Source organism: Mizuhopecten yessoensis, unplaced genomic scaffold (genome assembly GCF_002113885.1).
Source record: "Mizuhopecten yessoensis strain PY_sf001 unplaced genomic scaffold, ASM211388v2 scaffold5547, whole genome shotgun sequence".
Taxonomy (NCBI): domain Eukaryota; kingdom Metazoa; phylum Mollusca; class Bivalvia; order Pectinida; family Pectinidae; genus Mizuhopecten; species Mizuhopecten yessoensis.
The window spans coordinates 1,352,343-1,369,433 of NW_018406103.1; the positions used below are offsets into that span (position 1 = coordinate 1,352,343).

At 35.9% G+C, this 17,091-nt stretch overlaps 1 protein-coding gene across 7 annotated transcripts in view; it reads right to left on the reverse strand.

Moving 5' to 3' along the window:
• Window positions 1-17,091, reverse strand: part of LOC110450915 (zinc finger protein 236-like) — a 216,763-nt gene that overhangs the window by 62,873 nt on the left and 136,799 nt on the right. The window contains exon 1 of one of the 7 annotated variants that reach the window (XM_021498713.1): window positions 15,176-15,672. The exons of 2 other annotated variants lie outside the window; for them this stretch is intronic. The gene's annotated coding sequence lies outside the window, so the exon portion shown is untranslated. Of the gene's footprint in view, window positions 1-11,417; window positions 11,666-13,558; window positions 14,616-14,642; window positions 14,861-15,175; window positions 15,673-17,091 lie in introns of those variants that run through there. 4 more of the 7 variants (XM_021498711.1, XM_021498712.1, XM_021498716.1 and 1 more) reach the window with 4 other exon arrangements.

Here is a 17,091-nt window from a genome sequence, read left to right on the forward strand (position 1 = left end):
GTCTCTCTAATGCAAAATTCTACTTAACACTACGATGGGTTTATTTAATGTTAACACAAAAATTTATCATATTAAATCAAAAAGATTTAAATAACATAAAGTTTGTTATGGTGTTTTTTGTGTGTGTGTNGGGGGGGGGGGGGGGGGGGGGGGGGGGGGACTTTAAAGGGATATTTAAGGGGAAGTTTACCCAGTTTACAAATCAAACAAATCTATCAAATTAAATTTTGAATAAACTTGTAAGAACCTGATGAATACGAATGCTGCTGATCACCTTTGTAGATAATGGCGACCTGTATAAACAAGTTTTCACATTTGTTTTGCACTGCTGCTACTTCAGAAATATACCAAAGTCAACTATTACAAGTCCAAAACTGTCGCATGATGATCAAGATTTCATTACTACAAATCTATTTGGACCCCCATAATCATTGAAGATTTGCTAGGTTATGTTCACGGTGTTGTTGGGCTGCTACGTTCAATAAAAAGCGATCTCAAATTTGAAGAAAAATACAAAAAATAAGCATCTTTAAGTTTTGTGTAAAAATGAATGAAAAATATTCAATTACGAACTGCCATTTGTCAATAGTTTGGCGTGATGAAATTCTACATATTATTCATTTTGTCAGAATCAAAATACTCTATGAACAGTTAAAATTGTTAAAGGTATACGTCTGTATGTATTTTCATGTTTCAACGGAATCTGTGAAATCCAAACTTTGTGGATATTATTGCTGTTGTGCTTAGAGAAGCTTCACCATGATTAATATATTATATTAACTCATTCACCCCTAAAGACACCTTTGAACTCTTCCAATTCAAAGGTTGGAATAGTTCATTATGAATTTATAGGGGTAAATGATTTAATTGTTCTGTTTAGACAAGCTTCATCATGATCAATATAGTCTATTAGGTTTTAGAACATCTTCAAAATATGAAAAAAATCTTAAAAAGGGACATTTCTTGAAATTTATTTTATGATCTACTTATGTAAGCATTCTTATTGAATGGGAATTGCTGAAATGTAACTCTATTTTCCATAATTTAATCTTTCACAAATCATCGGATATAGGAAAAATTATCACACGTATCGTATCGTCAATTAACTTCCATTACATTTAAAAACCGGTAGAAGGACAAAACAGAACCAGATGGAAAATCATGTGCACTGTTGTAATATGGCTACCATCTGCCTCCAGAACCACACACACTGAGGAGATAGAGAAAACTGTGGGGTTGACAGAACATTCATCAGTTCTGATCTGACTACGGTAGCCTGCATGTTACGCCGGTCACATCATTCTTAATGATGACCAGGCAAAATAGGAGATTATTGTTTTAGGTGAGAGCATGTAACGGGGGAAATAAAATCAATGGCAGACAGCACAGGGGTTTGTCAATATAGAAGATACGTGAAATACAGGTTATCATATGATAAACAAAATTTTGGGCAAGTGTTTAAGTGAGACGGGGCCACTGCTTTTCTTCTATATATTTATGTAATTTATCTCTACATTCACACAAAGATAAACAATTAGTTTGTGGACATTATTGAGCAATAAGAACAAATTGAAATAATTCCCAAATAATGCTGTAGAAAAGTACAAATATATAACAAATATTATGACACAGGTAGCACAGTGTATAAGCTCTGTAACTTTACAATCAAGTAGTCTGGAAATCAAGTCCCTGTGGCGGAAGTGACTTATTTGGGAAAAATGATAAATATATATGTTTCTTTCATATATCACACTTTGCTATATGTAAATGGGGAAGCAACTCCAAATCAGATTAATGCCAAACAAATTGGAACTCTTCTTTTTTGGAGGTACAAGATAGAGTGCTGGAACTCATCGCTACAGTATATATAATAATTAAGGTAAGCAATTACTCCAAGCCATATTGGTGCCGAACAATTGGAACTCTTCTTATTTGGAGGTAGGAGAAAGAGCACTGGAACTCTTTGCAAATGGGCAAGCAACTCTAAATCATATTGATGCGGAAAAAATTGGCACTCTTCTTTTTTGGAAAACTGAATTGGCTAGCAACTCTAAGCCAGATTCGTGCCGAACAAATCTTCTTCAATGGAGATACAAGACAGAGAGAGGGATCTCTTTGCCTATAGCAAAGGGCAAGTAACTTTAAGTCAGATTAAGTCTAAACAAATTGGAACTCTTCTTTATTGGAGATACAAGACAGAGTGCTTGGACTCCACCTTAAACTATTATCTTTTGTAGATGTCATACAGCTTTTCCTTAATACATTTAAAAGTAAAATTAGTAAAAGAAAAACGTAAACTTTTATTTTACAACAATTATGAATAAATTATTTCAACTTTTATTAATCACTCTTGTTGGCCTGGATGCTAGGGCGCGGGGGAGGGGGGCTTAATGTGGGAGGAATCCGGAGTACCCAGAGAAAACCAACATGGTCGGGCAGGTGACCCAATACTTTTTCACGTCCGATCGGGAAATCAAATCTGATTGGTAAAAGGCAAGTGCGCTATCCACTGTGTCATCTGACCTCCCTTGTTTCACAAGGTAAATAGAAAACAAGGCAGCACAAGTAATACAAATCCCCTCGTATTCACACATTGTAACATATGAAAGAGGAAATGAAGTTGCTAGAGCAATGACAAAGTTTCTTTCTAAAAATAGTAAAAGTGACCTTGACCTTTAACGCAGTAACCTGAAACGCGAACTTGTTCAAGGCAAACACTTTTATCAAGTTTTATGAAATTCTGTTGAGGAATGAAGTCAATAGAGCGATGACAAAGTTTTTGGTGAAAACAGTAAAAGTGACTTTGACCTTTAATTGGAAGTTCCCATATTTTTTTTTATTTTTTTTATCAAGTGCAGTTATCAGTATAAGTAATACCCTACCTGCGCTCGAACTCCATCCAATCCAGCCACTAGCTTGAAATGTATCTTTGACATTTAAAACATGCAATGTATTCCTCAGATAGAAAAAAATCCATTGCGTCAAAGAGAAAAAATCAATTGCATCAAAGATCAACAACATGTTTTAAGAAGAAATCCATTTCAGAATCAATGTAGCATGGACTTGCTATTTGTCTGAACCCTTCAACCTTTCTATCAGATGAAAACATGTTAGGCATATCATGCAGTACTGGCTGTTTTGCGTTGTTTTATTTTTCGGAATTTCATTATGAATTCGGTGAAACTTGCTGTACAGATAATCTATTTATAGACTGTCCTGCACTGAATCCAGAAAATGGTAGCTTGTAGAAATGTATTTCCCTGTCTAAGATGACCAACTGTCTCGATAATGATCAGCTTTGCTTTCTATTTACATCGTCAATTCTATAGACATTTTCAACTATGCAATCTTTGTTTTAACAAATTTGTTAATTGATTGCCTTTTTTCTACTGTGTGTCTCCATCCTGTCACAAAGATGCCGATTTCAATACTTCTATTTTAATTTTTACCCCCCAACAAATTCTTAATTAAATCTCATTTTGATGATTTTTAATGGTTTTAAAAGATTAACAGATAATCAGTACAGTTCTAACTAATGTAATTAACAACCATGCAAATACAATCTACAACTTTTTTTATTCCTCTCTTTTAAACAGCGATTTATTTTTCTAATTTCAAATGACTTTTTCACACCCGGCATTTTGGAGTTTGAAATCTGCATCGATATTATTCGTAATAAACATATATTGAAAACATCTAATAAACTGATTAATTAATTAGTAATGTTCATCAAATACAAAAGTATCACAGATATATTTTTAGTAACATTTGTTTTGGCATTTGAAACATTTAGCTAATTCCTAATTACACACAATGAGTACAATTAATTAACTAGAAAGTTTAATCATGGACATCAAAAATTGCCAAATCCTGTGGGTTTTTTCAGTTGGAATTTATGATTTGACTTTGAAACCTGCGTCTTATTTACTTAAAATGCACCTGCTACCAATATATCTTCAAACGTTACGAAAACAACCCTACAAAAATCAATAGAACCGCAACACTACGAAAAATCCTATAGGTCCCTTTAGAAATAACTGTACTTGCAATGAGGAAATTAGACCACATTACAAAGTGTTAGGGACATGCCTCAAAGTATCACATATACAGTTTATAATTAAATATTTGACAGTTTCTTTTCAGATCTATGAAAAAAAAAAAATCGATGAACCAATGGTAGATCACGTTCTTACGAATGATTCTACAATACCTTATTTGGTAATACTTCAGCTGGAGCTGAGTCGAAATTGCAGCCGTACCTGTACATCATAGTTTAGCATAAACTAGCTATGTAATTTCAAACAAAACACAATGTATCTTTGGTTTGAAGTTTGTGCATAAAATAATCTGGCAGCCATATTGTCATAGCCACGCACAGGGTTATTGTGATGGCCTCATTTGAAAAAAAAAAAAATGTTGTGTATAATGTGTGTGCCAAATTTATGTTTTCATCGTAAATGGCACAACTATCTCACCGTGTGTTGTATCTCACCAAATTGTATCAAATATTGAATGGAATATTATATAAATATTTGAGGTCAATATTCTTGTAGCAACTTGAGATCACATAATCATATTATATTTTGTCGTAAACAGGGAGATGTAAACACACAGAGTGTATATCGAAAACTAAGCTTATATTTTGCAGAAACGGTTTTGTAAACAAATCCAAAAACACTTAAGTCTTCGATAAGCAATGTACAAGTGATGCAATGAATCCCAAAAAGATTATAAAACAGCTCTATACTGATAGCAAAATTCTCGGTTAATTTGGACATCTTTGAGGGCCATAAATATAGATGTTTTGTACCTTATATCCTATACTGTAATTTGTGAGAGTTACCTCACTTAAATTTTTGGAGTTTCTGTAATTTTCGACATTTTTTCATTAAATTTCTACAATTTTTGAGTGGATATAGCCTTTACCTATGCCGAAAGATCAAAAACGTAACATATTTTTTATCCCACTACTCAATAGAAGTTTTGATAGCCGGTTTTTCATGAGAATGAACGAGGAATACAAGGGAAAATGAGATCCAACGTCTGCCAGTGGATGTTCAGTGAAGTACTGCATACCCCAATAGATGGATTCCTAAGTGGAATTCACTAATCCTGCCAGAAGAGTAATTCTTTGAATTTCTTTGAATGAAAGAAGAAAGTCAGAGGGATTATAGCCACCAATGTAAAACAGATCATAATAAAATCTTCAGATTTTTTTTCAGTTTCCTAAATTGGAACTCTTTTAATAAAGGAGATCCATATTACAACACTTTGAACATTTATTCAAGATGCTGAGCCTCGGCTTGTCATATTGATACTTAAGACTAAATAAGACCTCGACCCTACAACCATCACTCATTATAAATTGGGCACAGACAGGGGTTTACCATGTATTACCAATACATTCTGCAGACAATCAAGGTCATAGATAAAGAGCAGGCAATATTTATTACCATCTAAACATAAAGAAAAACTGGCATACAGCGACTGTTTATCACTATTATAAAAAAACACAAATGGAAAGAGGTAAAGCTTATTGGAAAATGGCTAGAAGTTTGTAAATTGCAAAAGGGGATTATCCAAAAAATCAGCACATTAAAGAGGTATAATAAATAATTGTGCAGGTTAGGTGCTCGATAAAACCCTAAGTATTGTTCTGGCATTAGCAGACCTAGGCTTTCATGATTGACATATCTGCATGTAATTTTTCCTTCAGTAATAATGTCATTATTTGGCTCAAAAATGTATGACAAAAAAACCTGTGAAGAAAGTTTGTTAGTTTAACCTATTACAGTCGCAAGCACAAGGACCAGTTTTACTAGCACAAACATATTCAGTCGACCTAGAGTACAGTGGAAGCACTGTAATCCAGCCTACCAAAAGTACAGCAGAACCTCTGTAATTCAGTCACCTAAAGTACTATGGAACTTCAGTAATCCAGCAACATAAAGTACAGCAGAACCTCTGTAATTCAGCCACCTAAAGTACTGTGGAACTTCAGTAATCCACCAACATAAAGTACAGCAGAACCTCTGTAATTCAGCCACCTAAAGTACTGTGGAACCTCGGTAATCCAGCAACATAAAGTACAGCAGAACCTCTGTTATTCAGCCACCTGTATAACAGAAGAACCTTTGTAATCTAGCCTCTTAAGTACAGCAGAGCTTCAGTTCTCCATCTATACTCTCTTGGTTTCCTTCTTTTACCACTGAACTTTAAAAAGTAAACCTCAGTGTTGGCATGAAATGTTTAATGTTTAAATCTTGGGAAAATTAAAACATTTCTTCAATTCAAGCTGGACAAATCCTGTGACTAGTTTATTTGCTTGCTTTAGTGGACAATTTGACCAAAATAACACAGAAAGCAGCTATTCAGAGTGACTTCTAAACAAACACAACATATGCTGGCTACACCATGTACACAGGCAATTACAGGATAGCTCATTGCAAAGGTAGAAAGCAAAACAAAAACCAGAAAAATCAATACCAAACCTTAGCTTTCTTGGTGCATAAAACTAATGGCAGATGGAAAAAACAACCTCCAGCCAGTGTATAGGGTCAGTTTTAACTGTATTGAAACTCAACAGATCTACACCGACAAACTATTATCTGCAGTATCTCAAAAATCAATAGCATAGCTGACAGCTAGTGCAACTGAAAATGAGCTAATTTGTAGTTCTTTCCCGGATTTCTAGCCAGCATGCGATATGCCCCAGGTTATGTTGTGCTTATTTTTAGATTGCAAGCTCCTATTAAACATTGTATTTGTCAAAACATTACTGAAAGCAATCAATCGAGAAACACTGCATGTACCATGGGGGCGATGTGTGCGGACATGTTTTATCCACAACAGGTTACACAACATTAAAATAGTGCATGCTCCAGCTGAAACAGTTCCTTCCATCAAAAATTATTTGCAGGAGAAAATATTTATTTCAAAAACAGCTTCTTATTAGATCTGCAAAACAGAAGATCTTTTACTGAAATATTATTTATGCAGTCTATAAACTAGAACTGTTGCCAGGATGGCCAACAATGATACTGCATACATTTTTGCAATGCCACAGTTTAATTTTTGACCCTTTTGTGAAAAACAGACACCTTGATTCCAGTATAACCCTGCCAACCCCCTAACCTTGTTGTAGGGGTATTACTATCCCTGAGAAAGGGGGCCCCGGTGGTTAAGGTGTTGGACATTCTGCTACCACTAGCTCTCCACCACTGAGTCGCGGGTTCAAGGCCTACGTGGGGCAGTTGCCAGGTACTGACCATAGGTTGGTGGTTTTTCTCTGGAAACTCCGGCTTTCCTCCCACCAACAAAACATGTCATGTCCTTAAATCACCATAGCTGTTGATCAGACGTAAAACATAAACAAACCAAACCAAACGATATCTGAGTACCTGTTTTTCTTCTTTTTTGTTTGTAACACAGACAATTATGCATCATTACTTCCAAATCTTTTGTTAACTCATTCACCCCTGAAGACACATTTGAACCCTTCCAATTCAAAGGTTGGAATAGTTCATTATCAAACTTCAGGGATGAATGAGTTTAACTTCTCAAATCAAGCAGCAAACACTTACTCCGAGTCTTTTTTTGAGCATGCAAAGGAGAAGGGCAAAGCAAGAGGTATAGTGTTAAAATAAAGGTTCTACATTATTTGTCGGAGGTTCGGGGTCTGATAAAGACAAAAGCAAACATACTGAAAAACAATGGATTTACTCTGTTGTATTTAACTATCTTTTGACCCTTGAAGTTGAAAAACAAGATTACACATCTTACATATTTTAACGAACAAGTTCTAGATCGAATTTTAGCGACAGTGTGCGCCATCACATTCAAGCAAAGAAACGTTTCATATCTATAACCCTGAAGAATCGATAAACGTACATATCTCATGCCTTAGTCCACAAAATAATGGCAAGGAAAAATACAGGCTATGGGGTATTAAGTGTAATACGAGGCTTCGGGGCATGATTCGAAATTTACCAGCACATAATGTATACTCGTGAGGTAATAAAAACCTGCAATTTTTGCTTTACAGCCTCCAAAGAAAGCCTTTTATAGTTAATATCAAGAAAATCAATATTTTCATAAGAGTTGGGTGCATTCACACAAAAAACAAGGGAAAAAAAGCTGGAGGGTTTTGAGTTTGGGAGGGTTGACGGTGGCTATATCAACCTATTTGTGTAGTAAGGTTTAATTACTGTGATGTAGGTTGGTGTAGAAGTCGTAGGTTGGTGTAGTAGTCGTAGTGGAAGCGTACACGTTATCTAAGATTACCCCTCAGCTGTGCCATTCCCAGCACATTTCATTCCACATGCTCTTCCTTTTATCTGCACAACATTATCATTTCTACAACACATATTTTCACCACTGCATGGGACTGTATACAGAGGATGTATGATGATACAGAGTACATATGATTACCAAGGCTCCACACCGTATGAATCTATGAAAAGGAGTATATTTTCACCACTGCATCAGACTGTATACATAGAATTTGATTACCAAGGCATCACACCATGAGTCTACGTAATGGAGTATAAGTACAAGCAAAAGTTTAAAGAATCATGACCGGTTCTAAAATAACATTTATTTGACCCTGTCACCTTCTTGGCGATGGGTGAAAAAAAAGTTGTTGTCTTAGACTAAGGTCTCCCTTGTCCCCGGGCTCTCACACACTCTAATAGGTAGCTGGATATTTTCTGACAAGTGGACATCTGACCGGGAGGTCTATTTCAACTTCCACCTATTGGTCACACAGGCATGTAATGGGAAATATTTCCCAAAGAGATAACACTGCCTAGCCTCTCCACCCCAATCCATAAAGCAATGCATGACAACATGACAATGTGTAACACAACATTGACCCTACGGACACAACAAAGGTTTAACTGACCATTTAACTGCCTGCAAAACTGACCACTATTTCTATTTTTACCTTAAAATGACCGTTGCAGCTTAGTACAGAGTATATACTTATTTCAAACTTTACTGAATAAAGAGACACCACTTTGGACTTCCAGAAGGTAGTCTCCAGATCACCGCCTTGACTATTATATCTTTTTCTGACCCTCCCAACTCTAGACTGATGCTCTATTAGTTGACCTACCGCGCCAACCAGTTCCACTACATTCCCCACAATTTTCTAAGTGCATGTTCACCTCCGAACATTATACTATTTAGAACCCAGGTTCGGCTATCTCCCCTTACCGGTTTCACCCAGTACTTGAAACAAGCATTGGTCACAGGCACCAAATTTGTAATAGGAGCAGAAAAATGCATGGCAAGACTGGGATTCGAACCTTGGACCCTCCAAACTCTAGACGAACACTCTACCAATTGAGTCACATGGTCACCGCCGAATCACCCAATCCAGTTCAGCTGCAGAGGTTGCATGTCTGAGATGAGATCTGGCCAGCACTCTGACAGGAGTATGTGACAGTTCAGGTAGGTACATGGAGACATCAACCTTATGTCACACCATCCTATATATATCATCAATTAACAACCCTTGGTTATATTTCTAATCTGAAAAGCTATTTAATAAAGAACGGAAATCAACTGTGAACACTAGTATATTTGATGAGAAGTCAGTATATTTAGATTGCCGTCCTAGTTACGTAACGTTGCCGTCCTATTTACGAAACATTTACACCTGTCTATACTGGATAAAATGTTGATACCTGCTTGTCAGTCTCGACAAGTTCAAAAGTATCATACATAGTCAAACCTGCAATAAGAGACCATCCTCAGTCAGGAAGTCCAAATATTGGTCTCTTTATTCTGGTAGCCACTTAACTCATTCACCCCTACATATTTAAACTGGACTTGCCCAGTCCTTGATTTGGTAAGGTTCAAATGTGACTTTAGGGGTGAACGGGTTAAGAATCCCTGTCTCGCTGCAATGCGGTATCTATATACACAGTAACCTCCCCTTAATTTCCGTTTCTATATAACTGTAGAACAGTTGAGAAAGTCCAAATTTGTTGACCAGGTAGCTCAATCGGTTAGAGCAACAGTATAACAATTTGAAGTCCGGGGTTCGAATCCCGGTCTAGCCCCACAGAATTTTTCACTCAATATATTGTTGTTGATAATATTTTATTTTATTTCATCTTTATTGCATTTCTCATAAAAGTCCTGTAAGGTATGTTTTTTTCTTCAGAAATGATTTATATTCTATAGTCATGCTGGAAAAAACAGTTTCCCACATTTAGTGACAGTTTGTGGCAGTGGTAGGGGGATCCTTAATACAGGTTCAGTGAACATTTAAATCTCTAAATGAGGCACGATAACATTTCCCTCAACACAGGTGGTCTTTTAACGCAAGTGGTCACAGGACCTAATTTTTAATTAAAAGCATAAAATAATGAGTGTATGTACACCCTTGGAAAACAAACACTTTTAAAAAGGCATCTTTTGAGCTGTTCTTTCAGTTGAAATCATCAGATCTGAGTAAAAATAGAAACAGTTTAACAAATTTACTGGTTGAAAATGCTCAATTTTAGTTTCCAAAATCGGGAGTGTCCCTCATGAATAGGGATAGGTGGCCAGTATGCCTGTCCAGGTAAACATAGATACCTTTTGATTCTCCCCCAACTGTTATAAGGATCATGGTTTACTATTTGGAAAAAATATTAACATTGGGAAAAAACCTGATTATCTTCCATCTTATGGCAGAAAAAAACAACTCTTCTTTGGGAGATTGACAACAATTTGTCTGTTTTGATGAATTAATTCTTAACCCTTTCACCACTGTAGACCATAATGGACTCATCCAGATCAATGCATTGTAGTCGACTAAAGTTACATAGGGGTGAAAGGGTTAAGTATTTTAATTGAGAACTAGCTGTTGAAAACATACCAAGTTAAAAGCATCATACATTAGCTATCTGATATTCTTTTATGATATAAAGTAAATAGAGTTTCCATTAGCTTAACTCATTCACCCCTGAAGACAAATTTGAACTCTTCCAATTCAAAGGTTGGAATATATCATTATGAAATTTCAGGGGAGAACGAGTTAATCACAGTTGCATAAGTCTAACTCTGAGATCAGAAGAATGACGTATCATGTTTTTCAGTTGAATCAGGAACTATACATTTTTATTAATATTATAACTGCATCCTTATGACTAGTTACCCGTTGCCCCCAACCTATCCCAAACCACTCACACACACACACTGAACGGCTCATATACAACATGCTGCATGAAACCTTCCACTGCACTGAGAATTTTCTCTCATGAAATTATGCCAATTTACAGCTGAATCCTGGAGTAGAATACCAATAAGCAAGTGTTGGTACAAACATGTTTCTCAATAACGATTAAACGGAGACAGACTGTAAAATATTGATTTTGAAACATATCGCTTCAGCAAACAGCTGCAGAAGGCATGTGTTTACTTACGTGCTACAGACGTTACTCAAAACACCGCTACACGCTGACAACTGCATGCGTACGAATGTCTACACACAATGCTTATAGATACATAATGTAGCAGAGTGGTAGGAAAACGTCAATAAACTAGGTGCACGCTTCAACATGTACAGCCCATTGCTATTGCTTCACACTGCCTGAATGACATTCTATATGCAGTCCTGCTGATCAATGGTCTAACGACTTGTAAACCTCATATTACATGCGGGAAATAAATAGAGGGGGGAGGAGAGGGAAACACGGAAAGAACGGAGACAAACAGGACAGAAGTTTTCTTCATTGTTTTTAATGTTTTTATAAAGATTGAAATACAGATTAAATTCTGACCATTTATAACAATGTGAAACCCATATTTTCTAGGGTTGCTATTTCCATTAGGCAACAACAATGAACAGAAATAATTTTGATTTTTTTTGTAAAGTTTGAATTTGAAATCACATTATGATTTGTCCTATCTACCCCACGTGTAATGAAAAGACCGAACCAGAGTTTCTAACTGTAAAACATGCATGTGCAGTTATTAAAGTATTATCATTTAATACATTTTTTAAGACTGTATGGAGGATATGTATATATAAAATATATATACCTCTCTATTTAGGTCAGTCATATATATGAATATCTCCATACAGGAAGTTTCAATAATCTAAGTATCGGAAGGTCACCTAAATGAACTCATTCACCCCTGAAATTTCATAATGGACTATTTCAACCTTTGAATCTGAAGAGTTCAAATGTGTTTTCAGGGGTGAATGAGTTAGTATATATCTCCAAATACAGGACACCTCAATGTACAAAAAAAATCTCAATGTAGAGCATATTCAGTCTCTATTTCTGTCGAACATATAATGACATAAATAATACATTCTAGATAATCAAAACCAATTATTTTCACATGAACTGAGATCCAAATCACGCAAAAATGGAAATAATATTTGACATAATATATATCTAGTCCATTTTACTATCATTATTCAACGATGTTAAGCTTTCGTTGTTAGAGTTGTCAAAACAATGTTCATTGTTACCATTTTGTGACGTTTTGAAAATGTAACCCTTTCACCTCTATGTAACTTTAGTAGACTCTACCATGCATTTATGGGGATCATTATGGTCTACGGTGGTGAAAGGGTTAAATAACTGAACGCTATAGATATACATCGAAGACATGAATAAAATCTTGATCAAGATCCTCTTTCATACGAAGTTTAAAAAAGACAGTTTTAGAAAAAGGTGTCACTTCAGCAGGACTCAGTCAAACTAATGGACAAGTATCATAAGTTTCACACACATGAAATCAACACAAATTCAAGGCCTTTTTTGTCACACATTACCATATAAGAATATTCATGAATAACATGTATTTTTCAGACCACAGTCAAACCTTCCTTCAACATCCCTACGTAGATTTCATTTCTTATAACGCCCTCGATGCATTATATGACGTTATGTCTATTGTCATAATTCTGACGTCATGATGAGTTTTATAATGTTGGGTAATACACAAAATATATATATATTATATATATAGCTTAATAACATCTTAATCCTCTAGTAATTCAACGACTTATTGAGAGAAAAAAATTGTGTAGGTTGTGACAAATCAATATCCACATTTAAGAAAATAATTGCTTGTATTGAACAAAAACATGATCAGTCACAGGCTTTTTTTTCTTTGTGGTATTCAATTACCTTAACCCACATGTTTCAATAAATCTATTTGGACTTCAATTCCATTCTTTTTAATTAAAAACCAAATGAATCCCACAACATGAGACCAAAATCAGAAATTAAACCTCTTGTTTAATTAACAGAGAGGCCTTGAATTCTCCTTGTGTGTAAATCATTTTCAAAAAAAGTCCTCACGATTGTAAATAAAATAAAATGAAAATAAAAAAAAATATGTACAGGAGCATCAACTGTGGTATTCAGGTCAAGTAGTGTTCAGGATTATGAACGGTAAGCATAGAATTACAGCGCGCTTACCGGGAATACACTGAAGCTAGATGTACATATACATTAATACCTACAAGGAAAGCTACATATTAATGAAGCTCTCACATTAAAACATGGTCGACAATGGATCATACCGACAGGCCAACAAACTTTACCCGAAAAAGCTGGGTGCTCATTCCTCCATGACGATGGGTCCCTATAGCTGCATGGCCAGGTCTTACAAAGGTCACGCTTGTACGCTAATATTACCTGGCTAAACATTTACATCACTATGACCGACCCTTCATCCCCTCGACCCCTTCAAATCCACGACCCCTCATCCCCCCGAGTTTCAGGTTACGCAGGGCCAGTATAATTCACCATTAATAAAAAAAATAGCTATCGCCACTGCAATCACATCTGTAAAGCATAAATATTGTTATCTTACAATTTTCTTGAAAAAGAACATGGCTTTGATATAAAATTCTTTTAGATTTCTTCACCATATGTAAATTTATATCACTGAAGCAAGTCATTACAAAAACAACGGCATTTTTTTAATTTTTTTTTTAAATTTTCCTTCTGTGGGCCCCTCCTGCCTGACAATGTAATGCTATGTAAGTTGGGAAAATGTGCACACTTGATTTGAGGTCGTCCATGCGTGACCCTGCCTTGCTACATTGGTCTAACTCACGCATAGGCTCTGCATTGTATGTAGTGGGGGTTAGCGACTCCCATTCATACTGGGGACTGTGAGAGCTATAGCCCTCTCTGGCCGTGCCAGCTCTGTATATATACCTAAAAGGTTTCACCCTATCTTCAGCCATTATAAGAGCTTGTGCACACAACATGCACATGTTCTTAGCAACCTAAACCTGTCCCCTAGTCTTCTCTCCGAGATAAGCTTTACAGTGTAAATCTGTTTACAAATGCCACACTACAAACACTGACCATCTAGTCCTTAAATACTCTGTACACGAATACCACCACACATTTCATATGTTGACATGGCATGCTAGCTGTGGCACATATACGCAAGTAATTTACATAAGATTTAAAATATCAAAATTGATATCCTAGTTGCAAGTTTACATGTAAAACAATGAGGCCTGAATCAAGTGAACAAAGAGCATGTATATGTTTTGAACTCCTGTATAATCCATGAAGTTCATTGCAGAACGGAATTTAGCAAGACCGAACATTTACCAAATTACTGCAAATGTACAACACCTGTTATGCCTGGCCTGTGTGTTTACTTACATGGCAAAGATAAAACAGTACATCCTGCAACGATTTCCCTTTAAAACCTCCCCCGTTTTAAAATTCCAGTATAAGTTGGATTTGTAATGTAACTCACTGAAAACCATGGCTGTCGGACACACCTGGTGCAGCAATGGCTAACACACTGCTACAGCCTGAGCTCCGGTATAGTGCAGAGCCTGCATGTGTTATGTACGGACACATAACCCACATGTGTACTGCTTACCTAGATACACTGTCAACTGGGGGAGCCCTCGCTCCTTCACCGCATGGGACTGCATACGGCACACCACTAGTTATCAGGGGACACTGGCTACTCTTTATACCAGCAGTACAGCCACTCTTAAAACTCTCTCCACAGGAATGTGTTGCGTAGCGGCTACTCAACGGTTTATCTACTTCACTATACACCAGAAATTGTTGCCTGTTTTTGACCTATTTTCACTGGGCCCTGCTGTTTAAAAATAGGAAGAAATTGACATATTAAATACAACCTCCCTGCTACTGGATGCTAAGGGGAGGGAACTACTCACTGCAGGATGATGACTGTGCTTGATGATTGTGCTTCCTCCTCCGTTAATAAAACCATACACACTCTCGGCACATAGCTGAAATTTTGATCCTTAGGTTTGAAAAATTTGTATCCAAATGGTTTTGTCGATTAATTATGCTCAGGTGGCTGAAATCAGTGATGCCCTGCAGTGTTTTAAATTTCTTCACCACACATGTAACTATGTCAATACACCTATCATCACTTTATAAACACTTTTTAAAAGTTCATACACTTACACACATCCACTTGAAGTTTTGATTCACAAGTTTTAAAATTTGTTAATTTTTTAAATAAGTGAAATGTAATTATCAATATTATTATGTATTTTTTTGCAAAATTCACTTTTGAAGAGGTATACACAATATGTGTTTATGATAAACTATACGCTGAACACCTGTGCATCGTATACTAAAGCTGAGATGTATGATGCATCACAACTACGTGTTACACATTTATAACACTGCAGGTGAATGTACTCTTCTCTCTAACGAGCCTCGACACGTTTTGTCTATTATCATTCGTAGAACAACGCGCCTGGCCATGCAGAAACCTGCAATTGCTGCACGCTTGATGAAGTATGCTGCAGCTACGAGATTTAGACTGTAGACCTCCGCACAACAGCGCATAAAACCCGAACAATAAAATTACTATACACACGCAACCTAATACATTATGCATTGTCCCACCAGCAAATCAGGACAAACAAAGACCTCGTCAACAAGGGTATCTATACACATGCAACTTATACACATGGTTTTGTTTGCCGAGCATAACAAATTGTTCGGATGATAAATAGTCCGGGTGTAGAATTACCAAAGACCTAAATGTCACATAGTCACATACATCTGGAAATCAGATCAGCGTATATTGTTTGGCATGTTAAATGGCCAGATAATTCGTGACGATAAGAATGAAAAAGATGTCAAGCACTGCACATGCTCGCAAACAAAACCAGTTCAATTAGCATATATTGTACATTTATAATTACAAAGATGAAACAAGCTTTACAATCAATTATTTGAGTTCAAAAATAAATTTTGCCTGTAAATGAAATCTATAATCAAAATAATATTTACAGAACAAATAATGCACATATTTGAATTAAAAAAAAAATAGCCTGCAAATAAAATCAATAATCAAAATAATATTTACAGAAGTACAAAAAGAAAAAAGAAAAAAGAAAGAAATTTAACCTGCAATTAAAATAAATAATTAGAATCATCGTAACAAAAGTACAATTAGAAAATATAATAGAAAAAAAATAAAAATGAAATAATTACAACCTTATTTACCCAAGTACAAATAGAATACATGAAAAATATATATTTACAAATATACAACTGGTACACACATTGACACACAACATTACAATAAAGTGTTGGATTATTTTTTCTTCCAGTGTAACAGGAATGTACACAAAGGAACAGCTTTGAAGAGCTGGTGTAAACTGTGTGGTTTACATGTCCAAACGTTCAGTTTGAACAGGTGGAACAGGTGGAACTGCTTTACAGGTTTTTAGGCTACAATGGGTTCACTTTATATTATATAGACAGGAAACATGGTCAGAAATTACATTGGGACTTCTCTGATGGTCTGGTTTATACAGGTTTATATATTCTAGTGTCCAGATTGGACAGGTGATATAGTATGTAGTTGGACCTCATTGATGGTCTGGTTTATACAGGTTTATATATTCTAGTGTCTAGATTGGACAGGTGATATAGTGTGTAGTTGGACCTCATTGATGGTCTGGTTTATATAGGTTTTTATATTCTAGTGTCCAGATTGGACAGGTGATATAGTATGTAGTTGGACCTCATTGATGGTCTGGTTTATACAGGTTTTTATATTCTAGTGTCCAGATTGGACAGGTGATATAGTATGTAGTTGGACCTC